We start from the raw sequence: 14,044 nt of genomic DNA, 5'->3' as shown, positions 1-14,044 counted from the left end.
GAACTTTATCATTCTCTGTAGAATTACTTGTAAACCAATAATGGATGGATAACATGCTGCAGAGATTAGGCTTCCCGCCCCCCGAAAAATGCAGGTGAAACAGGTTAAGAGGTTACACACTGACTTTAGGGCAGAGTTAACAAGTTGTAGAATAGAACTGGATAGAATAGAGGGTTGTTCCCACTGGTCTTCATGCCATTTCTCTGGCTATTTCTTGATTGAGAGAAAGGAGTACAGGCTTTGAAGTCAGACCTAAATTAAAGTCCCTGTCCTGTCACTTGCTAGTTGTAATTTGGGCAAGATACTAAACCTTTGTAAATTTCAGTTCCCTCATCTGCAAAGGGGAGTCAGATCACTTGCCTGGCAAAATTGTGATCACCAGAGGTGGTATCTGTACAGTACCTGCTTGATAATTAGCTGTTATGTGATTTTTCTTATGATTATAGATTATCAAATTTTTCAAGGGAAATTGAATCGCACACTTGCCAAATTAGGAATACTAATGCAACTGATAAGAGCAATTGTTTTACTGTGGGGTTTCTTTGTGCTAGGCACCATTCCAAACATATTACACATACGATGACCTCATTTACTCTCTAAACAACCTGATCATGTAGGTGCTACTGTTATTCCCACTAAGGCTCAAGGAGTGTATCCACCTTGCCCAACGTCACCCAGCAAGTTTGTGGTGGAAAAGGTTTACAAACCTGGGTGTTTGTGACTCTGGGTCCCACTTTCCAGTTCCTGCCTGGCCAATACAGGGATGTGGGATAGAGAATGAAAGGACTAATTGTTTCATGAGAATGATTTCTTGAGTGGGATATTTGCTTTCGGAATCTTCACCTTTCCCATAGACATTATTGGAAGGGGCTTGCACCCATCCGTCATGTAACTTTTGAGTATGTTACGAAGCCTTGCCGAGCTCCACTTTCCTTTTTGGTACGATGGAATGATTACACTTCTAAGAGTTGTAGCGAGCATTTAAGTGGGATGATAACTGTAGAGCTCAGTCCTGGAAGTCATTTCCATCTGTAATCTTGAATCCCCATTCCCTTAAGTAGGAGGCTTGCACTGAGGACAGAGCCTTAGGGGAATGCCTGCTGTCTTTACATTTTACACCAATAGAATTGTGTGTTATTCAGTATTGCCTTGTATTAAGCCATTGATGTTATATCACAGGATATATGATTGATCCCTTTGAAAATTCATTAAAATATTTGCTCACATACCTTCTCATTTATTATATGCATTTATGGACTTTGTTTAATGAAGATAGGTCAGTCACTTCTGTCTTATCATTAATTTGCATCCCGTGTCTGGACATGTGTACTTAGAACACAGTCCCTTTAAGAACCACTAGCCATCAGCAAAAATAACCTAGAGCAGCTCAGGTTACTGCCAGGCTCCAAAGACTCTTGGGGGGTCAGGTTGCTTATTTCTCTGGCACCTTGGCCGGGATGTAGGAAGAGCTTTATCCATGTCAGCAGAGGGTATGTGTGGATTTGTGCACGAGTCCCTACTTTTAGCCAGGTGCCCTTTGACATGACTTCTTTTGGACTTGCGCCTTCTTTATGGTGGAAATGTTCTTAGTTGGGCCACTTAAATTGTTTAAAATCTGTTGTGACCCTGTTCCTGGACCTGGGTGCAAGAGCCTGTCTTTCCTATCATCCTTGGGTTTTGTACTATTTCTTTAAAAAATAAAAATGTAAAAGATATCCAAACCCATCAACACAGACAAGCATCTCCTATCCCCAAAGTAAAAGTGTGGTAGGCAGCGCAGTGAGGCCAGGCCAGGTGAGGGCACACCCTTTTCCCTGGGACCCCTGTGCCTGCATGTGTCTGTCTCGGCTAGCCTTTCTTCTAGGGAATGTTTTTACTGGCTGGACATAGCTAAAAGATCAAAGAATAAACGGGACATAAACAGGGCCTAAGGCTCTATAAAGATAAACAAACAAACAGAATGAACTCTTTAATGAAGTCCAGTTTTTCGATTGTGGAGAAACAGATATCGTTAAGAGGGATTACAGTGTTTGAGAGAGGACAAAGAACCAGCAAGGACTTAGACCATTGGGGGCCGTGTCTCAGCGATGTTGCCGAATTAGCTGAATTGCAGAATAAGAGTTTTAAAAGCTAGGTGGTATCTGTGAGTGACTCAAAGTCTCTCATTTTATGCAGAAGGAGGGCGAGGCCCAGGGAGGTTGGGTGACTTATTTGAAGTTACTCAACTGGGTGATAGTAGATCTAGATCCATGGCCCAGATGCACAGATCATTCATCTCCATAACCCTACAAAGACACAGTCAAGAGTTGAGATCTTTCCAAAACCCAATTTCCTTATCTATAAATGGTGATTGTACTACCTGGCATACCCTCTCTGTAAGGATCTGCTAAGTGAGTGTGGGTGAGAACACTTTTTAAAATTATTAAATTATATATTAATACTAATCAATATTAAATTATATGTAAACATACATATGTATGACGAGATAGATGTACAGTGTAATACCTAGTATTTTGCTAAAATTCTTAATGTGGGAACACATGAACACAATCTGGGTTCTCCTTTGGAGATGAGAAACAGTAGGAAATTCCTTGAGTACAAGAACAGGAGTTCTAGACTTCAAGTTATTAACCTGATTTTACTTACTGACGTTGTTATTATTTTACTTTTCTGCAAAGTGGAAATACTAAAATCCTCAGCCTATCTTGGAGTTGTCCTGAAGAGAACTTTAAGCGTCTAAGTGAAAGTGCTTTGTGAACTGAAAAGCAAACAACAAAAGTGAACTATTTTTACCAAATACTTTTGAAGACCACAGACCCTACCCTTACAGCACAGATATAATTAAGGAGACAGGCCATATATGCGAAAGCATATTTCAACATTCTATGACCTTGATGTCAGATAAAAACTGTACACCACAGGTAATGACTAATATTACAGTTTACAAATGGAAGTGTAATCATCCTTATAATTATTTTAAAATTGATCTTTCCCTCTAGACATTTATACAGATAGTCAAGACAGATACCTGGTGTTTTTCATATTTATGGGACATTATTTTCTGTAGTAATATACAAGATAGAGATTTAAGTGTTTTTTGTATTACTTTCTCAGTTACACTATTTGCGCTAGTATTTATGTGTCTGATTTATCTCATTAGATTATTATATTAATAGGATATTTAGGAGTTGCAGTTAGTATTATCATTATTTGACAGATAGGAGGTCAGGTGATTTTTCCAAACCTCATAGAATGTTAATGGCAGAGCTGAGATTTGAAGCAAGCTCTTTTGGTCCAGATCCTGTGCACTTGCCACTCTGATCCATCTCTCTGTGTTGTGCTGGGGATTCCATTCTGTGGACTGTATCCTTCATTCATTTCTTTGGTAGCAATTCTGTCAAAATGTGTACAGGGAAACGAAGCAAGATTGTTTCTACCGTCAGTGAATTTAGAGTGTTAGAAGGAATGCAGAGCAAGTGCACGAATATGTGAAGAAGTACACGCAATAAAAGCTGAACTGCATTAACTTTGTAAAGATACAAAGAAAAAAAAACGATTCTCTATGGAACTCTGTTATCTGATCTTCTCACACTTTCATGGATAAATTTCTTAAATAGAATGGGTTGTTTTACTGATATAGAGACCCTTCTACTAGTGTTAGAGCTAATTTGCAAAGGGAGTGAAAAATATAGGCATTTAGGTCTGATTTCTTTAACAGAGCAGGCAATGTTGAATTAACAAAAATGAAGACATAGACCCTAATTAACACTGGCACTTGAATCCTTGTAAACAAGACTGATTTTGGGGAAAGGGAAAATGATAGACACTTAAAGGGTGCTCCATTGATGTCAGGGCTAATTTGGTCTGTGCTGTCCAGTGCCATAGCCACCCAGTCTCATTAGGTTATCTAAATTTAAATTAATTAAAATTGAAAAATCAGCTTCTCAATTATACTAGCCACATTTCAAGTGTCAAGAGCCATTTATGGCCAGCAGCTACAGTGTTAGTATAGATATATAGATACCTGTCTAGTGGACAGCACCAAAATAGGTCATTTTGATGTCTGATAAGTGTATGTATAATTGCACAGCAGAAATCACTAAATATAATAATAGCTGCCATTTATTGAGCACCTTCTCAATTGGTGCCAGCTATTGTAGGAGGCACACAGTGTATGTCATTCCATTTGTCATAACACCATTTTGTAGCTTGGGAACCTAAGGTTCAGAGAGGTTATGTAATTGCCTAAGATATGATAAGGCTGTTGTTGAATTCAGCCTTCTTTGATCTCAAAGAGAATTGCTCTGCCATGCCTTCTTTTTATCTAGTCTAGTTAGACCACATCAGGAGTTTTGTTTGTTTGTTTCTTTGTTTGTTTGTTTATTTTGAGACAGGGCCTCGCTCTGTTGCTCAGGCTGGAGTGCAGTGGCATCATCACAGCTCACTATAATCTCAAATTCCTTAAGTGATCTTACTGCCTCAGCCTCCCAAGTAGCTAGGGCTACAGATGCATGCCACCACACCCAGCTAATATTTTGTAGAGACAGGGTCTTGCTTTGTTGCCCAGGTGGTCTCCATCTCCTGGACTCAAGAGATCCTCCTGCCACGGTCTCTCAAAATGCTGGAATTACAGATGTGAGCCACCATGCATGGCCACGTCAGGAGTTTAAAATGTCAATGCAGTGTCCTGCCATTCAGTCCACTTTAGTTCAACAAAAGTATCAGGTACTCTGCTGAGAGCTGTAGATGCAGTAATAAGTATAACATAGTCTCTGACCTTAAGGAGCTCAAAATCAAATAATAAGTTCAAACACATAAATGAAAAATTATGATAGTGTAGAGTAATCTCTGATACAAGACTTTGTATGACACAACTAGGAGCCATTGAAGGGTTTTGATGGAATGAGCAGTATAGTCAGAGTTATGTTTTCTACAACTCATTTTTGGTCATGTAGAGCATAGTTTGGGAGAAGAGGGAGAACCGAGGATAGTTATTTTATTTCCCTGAAAGAAGCACTGGGTTAAAGGGTAAAACTCAGGTCACGACAGTGGAGAGAGAAGACAGACAAGGAAAAGAGGTAACTTGGTAAAATTGTCATGGCTTGGTGATTAGACATGGGAGCTGAGGTTCAAGGAGGAGTTAAGGATGACTCTCCTGAATACACCTTGGGTTCGTTGAATGTTTGACCTCATCAAAGGAGATCAGGCATGAAGGAAAGGTTGAATATGTGTGTGTGTGCATGCACTCTTGTAGGTGCATTGCAGGGTGGGAAAACAATGAAGATAATGACTTCATTGAGCATAAGCCCACGAAATATTTCGGAAGCAATCTTATTTACTAAACGAGAAAATGTCACTATTAAACAATGAGAAGATTTAAGGATGTAATTTTTTTAAATTAAAAATAAAGCAGAATCTGTGACTGGGCACTGTGGCTCATATTGATAAACCCAGCATTTTCAGAGGCCAAGGTGGGAGGATTGCTTGAGTCCAGGAGCTTGAAATCAGCCCTGGCAATGTGGCGAGACCCCATCTTCACATGGCATGCACCTGTGGTCTCAGTGAGTTGTGGTCACACCATTGCACTGCAGCCTGGGCAACACAATGAGTGTCTCAAAAAGAACAATAAAACAAAACAAAACAAAACAAAACAAAACAAAACAGAATCCCATCATAATACTGAGACTAAAGGAGAAAACCAACTTTATAGTCTAAATGTGAGTTATCTGTCCTTGACTGGGCATAGGATAGTGAACTAGGGATGTATTTTCCCATTTATTGAATATAGTTAAAACATGTAAAATGATTTATTGTCATGGTATTTTACTAGTGACATAGAGGAATGAATTTAAATACTGTTTCTAGAGAGATTAATTTGAAAAAGCAATTTTTTTTTTTTTTTTGCTGCATCGCCCTTTGCTATATCCTCCCCTTCCCCCCAGTTCTTTCCAGATAATTAAATAATTTGGTCCCAAATTTAGTGACTAGGTGATTACATTGTTTGATATTTCAGAAAGATAAAAGCACATACTCTCTGAAATGCATTTTTGCATTTTTAAATTTTAAGCAGTGATTTGTTTAACTTCTTCATTGGAGGAGACAATGCAGGAAATGATCTCGCAGATTTAAATAACTATAATTATAGCATAGTTTCTAATCTAGGGTAAGGAAGTTTCATTTTCTCTTAACAAAAAACTATTGTTCTGTTGATAGTAAATTTAACAGGCGTGGAATTACTAAAACTAAGAGTGCTGATGGAAATAACCTCTTATGGAATTCGATCAGTGATCTCTGAATTGATAGAATATGTCGGTGCAATTTGGAATAGTGTCTCCTTTGGATATTGGTATTGTTTTAAAATTATCTGAGGATCCTCAGTTCAGACTTGACCAGCATAGACCACCATGACTGAAAGCTGTCAAATGTATGTAGCAGGGTGAAACATGATGATTTCAGGGTGCCTTGGCTGATTTTGAACTATTGTTTTGTAAAATTAGTGAAACATTTTTGGTTTCTGAGTTAATATTAAGTATTAATACATTCTTTCTTCTTTGGCAAATAGGAATATGTCTCATCTTATCTTTTAGGCTTTTTTTTCTGTTTCTCAAAGTTTTTCTTTATTGTTCATTTTCCAAAAAAATGCATAATGAAACCTTATGAAATAAAACAGTTTCTAAATTTCATTTTTTATTTCACATTTTGTGTCAGGAATTAATGGCTGAATGTTGATTGGGAACTTCACAATATTTATGAGTGGGGTGATGGAGGTACACGTGTACTTCCTCAAAACTGCTTTAGCAATGATCAACTAGAGGGCACCAGTGAACATTTCCACTTAGGTTCTTTAAACTAGGCCACATACTGTTGACACATATGCGCAGGAGAGAAACGTGAATGCTTTGTGAAATCTTAGTACTAAAAATATGTTGCACCTGTATTTATAGCAGTGTTATCATTCTTGAGGAAAGTGATGTAGAACCTACCAGGACAGGAAGAGAAATGTCATCTTGTTAACTACTTGTTCACTGGAGAGCTACCCTCCAGAGTAAAGCCCTAAACATGTTTTGTCAAAAGTTAGAGCAGTGTTGTTAACAGGTTTTTGCCATTTGTGAGGGCAAGATAGTTAATAACATTAAGCACTGAGATAAATTCTATCACAGATAAATTTCTATGGCTAATAATTAACTGGGTAACGATGGAAACCTGTCCACAATTAGGAAAGGATTTGTAATAAGACTAACAAATAGGGTGCTGCAAGTCGGAAGTGTTCAAGTTCTGCGGCAGAATTTTGGGTTCTGTCATAGCCGGTTGCCTTCATTGTTCATTGTGTCAGCACATTTGCTTAAGGCAAACTGGGAAGGGAACGTTTTTAGATATTCAAATATAAAAATGTGCAAAAATCCAGCATTTTCTGATATGAAAGTTCTGTGAACGACCTGCTTGCAGGGTAGCTATGCATATGTTTGAGTGGGAGGAAAAGAGAACAGATGATTTGAAAACTATTAAAATGGTTATACATATAAAAAGTTATTTCCCTCCTCATAAAATTTAAAAAAACCAGAATTTTAGTCTTAGTTAACATCTTACTTGTCATTTGCTCAATTAAAATACTTGCACATAACATTTCATTGATTCATCCATTCACTCATTCATTCGTCAAACAATAATAATGCCTACTTTGTATACGATACCATATTTAGTAGGTGTATGTAATACATGTGGTAATTATTTCTGTAAATGATCAAACCAATTCATGAAAAAGATAACTGCAAATACATGGGCAAAATGTCAGGTTTTTTTGTGAAATTTGTAATTAAGCTTTACTTAAACGCATGTTTTATAAATATATAGATGCAGAAAGCAATTTGTGTTGTTTTCCTAAAGTTTGTTTGGAAAGCAAGTAAGGCTGTATTTCTTTGGACTGATTAAATATTACTGCTTGGGGACTACGAGTTAAAGAAGAGAAATCGTTATTTGAAGGAGAAAGTGAATAAAATAGAAGATTATGTGGCATTTTGTAAGATAGTTGGTGGTGCTGTTTAGCGCTTATAAAATTGTGTTAAAATTTACTAAACAGCTTGTTATTGTGGGAGCTTATTTAAAACAGCTTTTTGTGGTTATGTCTGTTGAGGAAGCTTAAACTTCAACTCTCCAGCCACTTAACTGCAGCACGTTGACTTCAGGTCTCTTGTAAGAAAGTCTAAATGTAGGCTGTTGAATAATCCCTTTGAGGGCCCTGTAACTATTTTTATGCCTGGATATGCGTCATCAGTGGGTATTTTCTCTGGTGACTCGCTTCCATCAGGTCTCCTACCATACATTCTATCAGTGAGTGACTTATGATTGATGGGAACCACGGCTTGTTGTTTAGCTTTATCTGTGACCTCAGCGAATGGACAACAGGAATTTCCAGGCTGTTAAATTCCCTGAATGCTTGAAGACAGGGGCTCACGGTGTTGCTCAAGGCAGGTAGCAGAGTGATATTATTCTCCAGCGATGATGGGGGAGGGACGAGAGAAGAAAGGGGAGGGAGAAGGAGGGGAAGGGAGGGGGAAATCCTTTTGTGAACAGCAGCAATTCTGGCTCAGTTTGTTTCTTCGCCCTCCTCTGTGGCTGTGTGTGGGGAAAGGTGCATTTCCTGGACCTAAGGAAGCGGGCGGTCAGAACCTTGCCATGGGCTGCGCAGAGTAACTCCATGGGGTTGACTGGAGAAGGCACTGAGTTTTCTTCAATTAGTTAAGATTTTGTTTTCCAAATCAGTTAGATTGGTCCATGAGCAACTGGACTATTACAATCCTGTATAAAAACAGAGATTTTGAATTTAAAGGTGTGCCAGCATTCCTAGTGCTATGTAGGAATTTAGTGTTGTTTTTAATTTCTGTATGCTTGGGTATCTATCTGGAGGTGATTTTGAAAGTTAACCTGCACCTCTTATCAGCATGCTTTGGGGAGCAGAGCAGTGCATTTGTATATGTGTGTGAAAATGCATTATAACTGAATGCACAAAAATGTTTTCTCATTGTCTTGCTTTTCCCTACCTCTTTCTTACACACATGTGAATAAGGTTCCTGAACTGGATGTAGTGAGATTTAGTCACTAGCCTCAGCAGCTACATTTGCTTTTGGATAACGGTGTCCATCTCCCAAACTTTTTTACTAGTCTGTCTTCCTAACTCCTCCTTTTCTTTCTCTTCCTGTCTCTATCCTTCCCCTATGCTACTTTGTTTGCAAAAGTAATTATTGAGCTTTTGCTGAGTTAAGGAGACAAGGTTCTCTTCTGATGGGATGTAGTTTAGGTGTGAATGAAACGACAGTGGTTTGTCCATGTTTGTTTAGTCTACCTTTTCAGCGATTATTTTGTTCTTTTTTTTTAAATGACAATTAGGCAAAATTAAAACACTCCTTTTAGTGTAATAGGATTACCTCATTCACACATTTAGGCAAAATTGATTTTCTGATCTTTTAAGGCAATTTTTTTAAAAGACACTTACTGATTTGGCTTACCAAGTTTTATTCCTTTTTTTTTTTTTCCAGAACAAAGGCATATTCCCTTAATGTAAGAGATTACCAAGGCTGCTTGTCACTGTAATTAATTTCTTAATGGTTTCCCTCCTAGGAACCAAATTACGAGATACATTCCAGGATCCAGTACCCTCAAACAGATATTATGTGTAGGATAAAAAAAGCCCTAGTGGAAAAAGAGATTTTTAAACTTGTATCTGTTTTACAATTCTGTTAAGTGGGCATGAACATTCATAATTATTTTTATAGCCTCATTTCAAATCAGCTAACCTAATGGTAAAAATGTTTCACCCATCAAGTCATACTGTTTCAATTTTAGACATTTAAAATTCAACGAATTGAAGGAGAGAGAAAAATGACTGTCACTATAAACGTTACCTACAAAAAAGAAAAACCTCCCTTTTGAAAACTTGCTTCTTGAATAGCAGAATGACTCATGACAAGAAATTTATAATTTGAAATTTGCGAAAGATAAAACTCAGAGCTCTGAGTTTTGAGTTATTAGTAGTTGAGTGAATTAAGCCTTCATAATGCGTCTAATTAGAAAGAAATTATTAAAATATTGGTGAGATCCATTGTTTATGTCGATTTCATTGTACTTTTCCTGAGGAGCCACTGGAGACTAGCTTTACTTTCATAAGCATCACACTATATGAAAAAGTTACATTTGAGTGTTAGTTCAGATGCTACTGTTCTTTGCCCTACATTGTAAGGGATGTTATTAGAAGCTATAAAATTCTCCCTTTCTTTAAAATGTATGTGCGCTTTTATGTGGAGGAGTGTGAGGGCAGAAGTAAACATGTAGGAGGGTTATGTATTCTTCATTAAAAGTATATTTCACAAAAGATTATAGTTTGTGTGGGAAGGAAATAGCTGCTTGTCTGTTGATTGCCTTGTGCTTATTCTGTATAGGAACTATTTGAATTGAGTCAGGATAACCTCATTTTGATAATCTGATGACTGCTTCTGCTTGGAGATGAGAATATAATTTCAAGGCAGCGTGCTGATGGGCAACAGTAATTGTTCTCTTTTTGGCAGAGCTTAGCATGGAATCTGCTTTGGTATTTTTATAACTACATATGCAAATCTTTTCTCCCAAAGCTTTTCCCCCCTTTCTCTCTCCATGTGCAGAGCTTTTTGTAATCTTCAGGACTGTGAAATTCGAAAGGTGTGATATCGAATGCTATCCGTGCATGGTGATGTGTAAACCTAAGTTAGAGCAAAATCTTGGCTTGAAGTGAAGTCTTTTTGTTCGAGCAGATCCCGTACTGTGAGCAGATTTCCCTGTATACTTGGTTTCTATGGAGACACTTTTATTACTTTTAGATGATCAGACTATTTGAATGTAGTATGGATGGTTAGTTTATCAGCTTTGGTCAGTGCAGCTGATGGAGTTTCCTGGTTAATATGTGGTCCTTTCACTAAGCTTCCTATTGTGTTACAGGGTTTAGGAAAGTGAAGCTAACACCAAAAACCAACCTAAAACATTGAGGTAATGTGACACTTAATTTTACCTTCTTAAAGGTACATTACGCCAGCATTATATAAACGATAAAGAGAAACCCTCAGAATTAGGAAGATTCCTAATTGACAGTGTCAGAACAACGGAATGACCCATTGCTAAAGCTCATTCTGAGAGGGAATATATGATTCTTTTTTTCTTTTCCCTCCTCTCCCCTCCTGCCCTTTCTCTTTTTTATAGAGACAGGGTCTTGCTTTGTCACCCAGGCTGGAGTGCAGTGGCATGATCATAGCTCATTGTAGCCTTGACTTCCTGAGCTCAAGTGATCCTCCTGCCTCAGCCTCCTGAGTAGCTAGGACTGCAGGTGCTCACTACCACTCCCGGCTATTTATTTATTTTTTGTGGAAACAGGATCTCGCTGTGTTGGCCAGGCTGATCTCAAACTCCTGGCTTCAAGTGATCCTCTCACCTTGGCCTCCCAGCGTGCTGGGATTACAGGCATGAGCTACTGCCCTCTGCCTCTTCTACTTCTTTTCTATGTAATCAGTGAGTTATCGGTATTGAAGGACTCTTTAGCTTTAGGAATTCTTCTTAGTGATTATCCAAGTTTTAAAATGTTTCATACTTGACTGTAGTCATCTTATAGATGAAGAATATAAGGCCTAATAAACGGATGGGCTTTATACTCAAAATTACACATTGTATTGACAGTGGCTTAAGGATCAGCTCTGCTCACTGGAGCTTGTCTGCTGGGGCTTAGGAGCTGAAAGGCTCTGACCTCATATATATGATGTCAGGAGACAGCGTGATGACTCTGAGCAGAGTCCTCCTGCAGCCCTGATAATGGTACCAAACTGATAATTAGTTAGGGCAGTGTTTACAGCTTTAACTGTGTTATCTTAATCTTCCTGTGACAGAGGTTGGCAGTGGCCATCAGTAACTGATGTGTAGATCCACTGTGAGGCACTCAGATTTCTATAACAAGATGTCATCATTTGAGTCAGCAGGACTAGAAGCTCATGTTGAATGGTGGCTTTTAGGAAGGACTTTCATAGAGCATGAGACTGGGAACTCAGCGAGAGACACAGATCTCTGGGGAGGCATAGTACGTAGAGATAAGTGCATTTTAGAGGAAATATTTTATTCTACTCTTCTTACTTGGAAGAAGATACATTTTCTATGAGAGAAGGAGATCTGTGAGGTATAACTATCCTGATAGCTGAAAGCAGGACCTCAGAGACCATATTTTCGGATACAGCTGACAGAACTCAGGTCCAAGAATTTTTATTAAAGGCATTCTTCTAACTTCACTAAAGTTAGATGACACTATCTGATTGCCTCAGAACTAAAGGATGCACAGGAGTATACTCTAATAACATGTGTAGGGCCATTCTTACTGTGCCTCAAAACTGGTTGCTCTAGTTGTCTACGTTCATTTTCTTGGAATTAATACACTTGCTACAGAATTTGTCTTTAAAAATTCTCTTTCCAAACTTTTAAATTTTTAACTGGACATTTAAAAATTATTGACATGATGATTTATAGATATTTAAATAACTAATTGCCCACAAGTGCCTGATTTTCCATAAAATCACAGCCTGACTCCTGTGTGAACTGGATAAGGCCATATCCAAAATTGTTTCCTTCTGTTATTTAGGTTAGTTTTATATGAGTGGAGAGGTATTCATAAGGCCTCATGGCATAGTCCAATAAAGAATTTATTTCCCTCCTGAGGGAACAAGCTTAAGAAGGTCCAGAAACATACAGTAAAACCATGAGAGAGGATCTATGCATTTTAACCATAAAGTGTAAGATAAAAACTTATTTCCTCAAGAAACTTGAGTCTTAATATGGGGAAAAAAATGACATTTCCTGCTTGATCCAAACTGACTACTAGAGATGTCAAAGATGCCTTACATTTGAACCCCAGGGGTTCAAGGAATGGAAATCCCAGTAATAGAGACCAGAACTGCTGGGGAGAAGACACATTTTATTTTATATAACTGTTCTGTCGAGATAAGGGTGTGAGGAACCTGCAGTTGTGATTGTGGCCTCAAATTGTGCCAAGGCATTGATGAATGGAAGGAATCTAGGAAGAGCCCGGTTGTAGGCCGAACTTTGCCTGGGGACTTGATCGAAGAGAGTCTGAGCCACACAGGCCAAATGGGCAGGTTTGGACTAGGGTCTCAGAGGTGTAGGGCAGCTTTCCCCATTTGTAATGAAGTGCTGAAGCAAACCTTTCTCTTGGATATGGAAGACTGTCTCAAAGAGAGGACACTGAATGCCTTTAAAGGTATAAAGCTCCCAGGCCTCAGAGAACCTGGACTTTTAAAGGCAAGTAATGATCCCTGAGAAGAGAGGCTTCTTTGTCATCAATGTAGGACACGCTGGTGACTGTGTCTGGTGGCAAAGGCTTGCCTGTCAGTCCCACTTGAGGCTCAGCTGTCTCCACTGGGAGGGCCCAATTCCTCTCTGACCTTTGTTCCTTCTCATTGGAGTCAATTTTTTTGGTGTGGCTTCACCGTCTGGGGGAGGGTGCAAGTTGTGGGGTGGTTGGCAGGAGCATTGAATTTGGGTTCTAGTGAGGATGAATATCTGAAATGTCTTGACATTCTACTGTGTTTGCTGGTTGGAACTGTTCTCTGCTGGAGAGATAGCAAAGAGAGAATATGAGAGCTGAGTTTAGAATCCTGGGAAATATTCCTGCTTTGGGGACAGGGACGAATGAAAAATAGAATCTAATAAAGATGACTAAGAGGGGTAGTGGCGGGGTAGGTGGAAGCCAAGAAAAGCGCCATTATAGGAGAGATGAATTATAGAGTTTCCAAATTATCAATTTCATTCACTGAAATTGGTGTTCAATTGAGGGTATTGTATATGCCAGGTTCTGTGCTAGTCCTTGTAGATACAATATGAACAAGACATAGTCTTGGTCCTCAAAGAATTCACTGGAAGTCAGAGATCATGGCCCAGGTGGCACTATTGAGTGACTTTTGCTGGGATTGCAGTTTAAACCAGGGAAACAGAACGCAGCCTGTGGGTGAGCCATGTTTGGAGATGG

At 38.7% G+C, this 14,044-nt stretch overlaps 1 protein-coding gene across 12 annotated transcripts in view; it reads left to right on the top strand.

The window, feature by feature from the left end:
* Positions 1 to 14,044, top strand: part of HIVEP2 (HIVEP zinc finger 2) — a 195,894-nt gene that overhangs the window by 53,043 nt on the left and 128,807 nt on the right. For 2 of the 12 annotated variants that reach the window (XM_063622819.1, XM_063622808.1), the window contains exon 1: positions 7,364 to 8,465. The exons of the other annotated variants lie outside the window; for them this stretch is intronic. The gene's annotated coding sequence lies outside the window, so the exon portion shown is untranslated. Of the gene's footprint in view, positions 1 to 7,363; positions 8,466 to 14,044 lie in introns of those variants that run through there. 12 annotated transcript variants of the gene reach the window in all.

The sequence above is a fragment of the Symphalangus syndactylus genome, chromosome 2, assembly GCF_028878055.3.
Source record: "Symphalangus syndactylus isolate Jambi chromosome 2, NHGRI_mSymSyn1-v2.1_pri, whole genome shotgun sequence".
Taxonomy (NCBI): Eukaryota; Metazoa; Chordata; class Mammalia; order Primates; family Hylobatidae; genus Symphalangus; species Symphalangus syndactylus.
The sequence above is the reverse complement of the archived record's forward strand: the minus strand, read 5'-3'. Positions and strand labels throughout refer to the sequence as shown.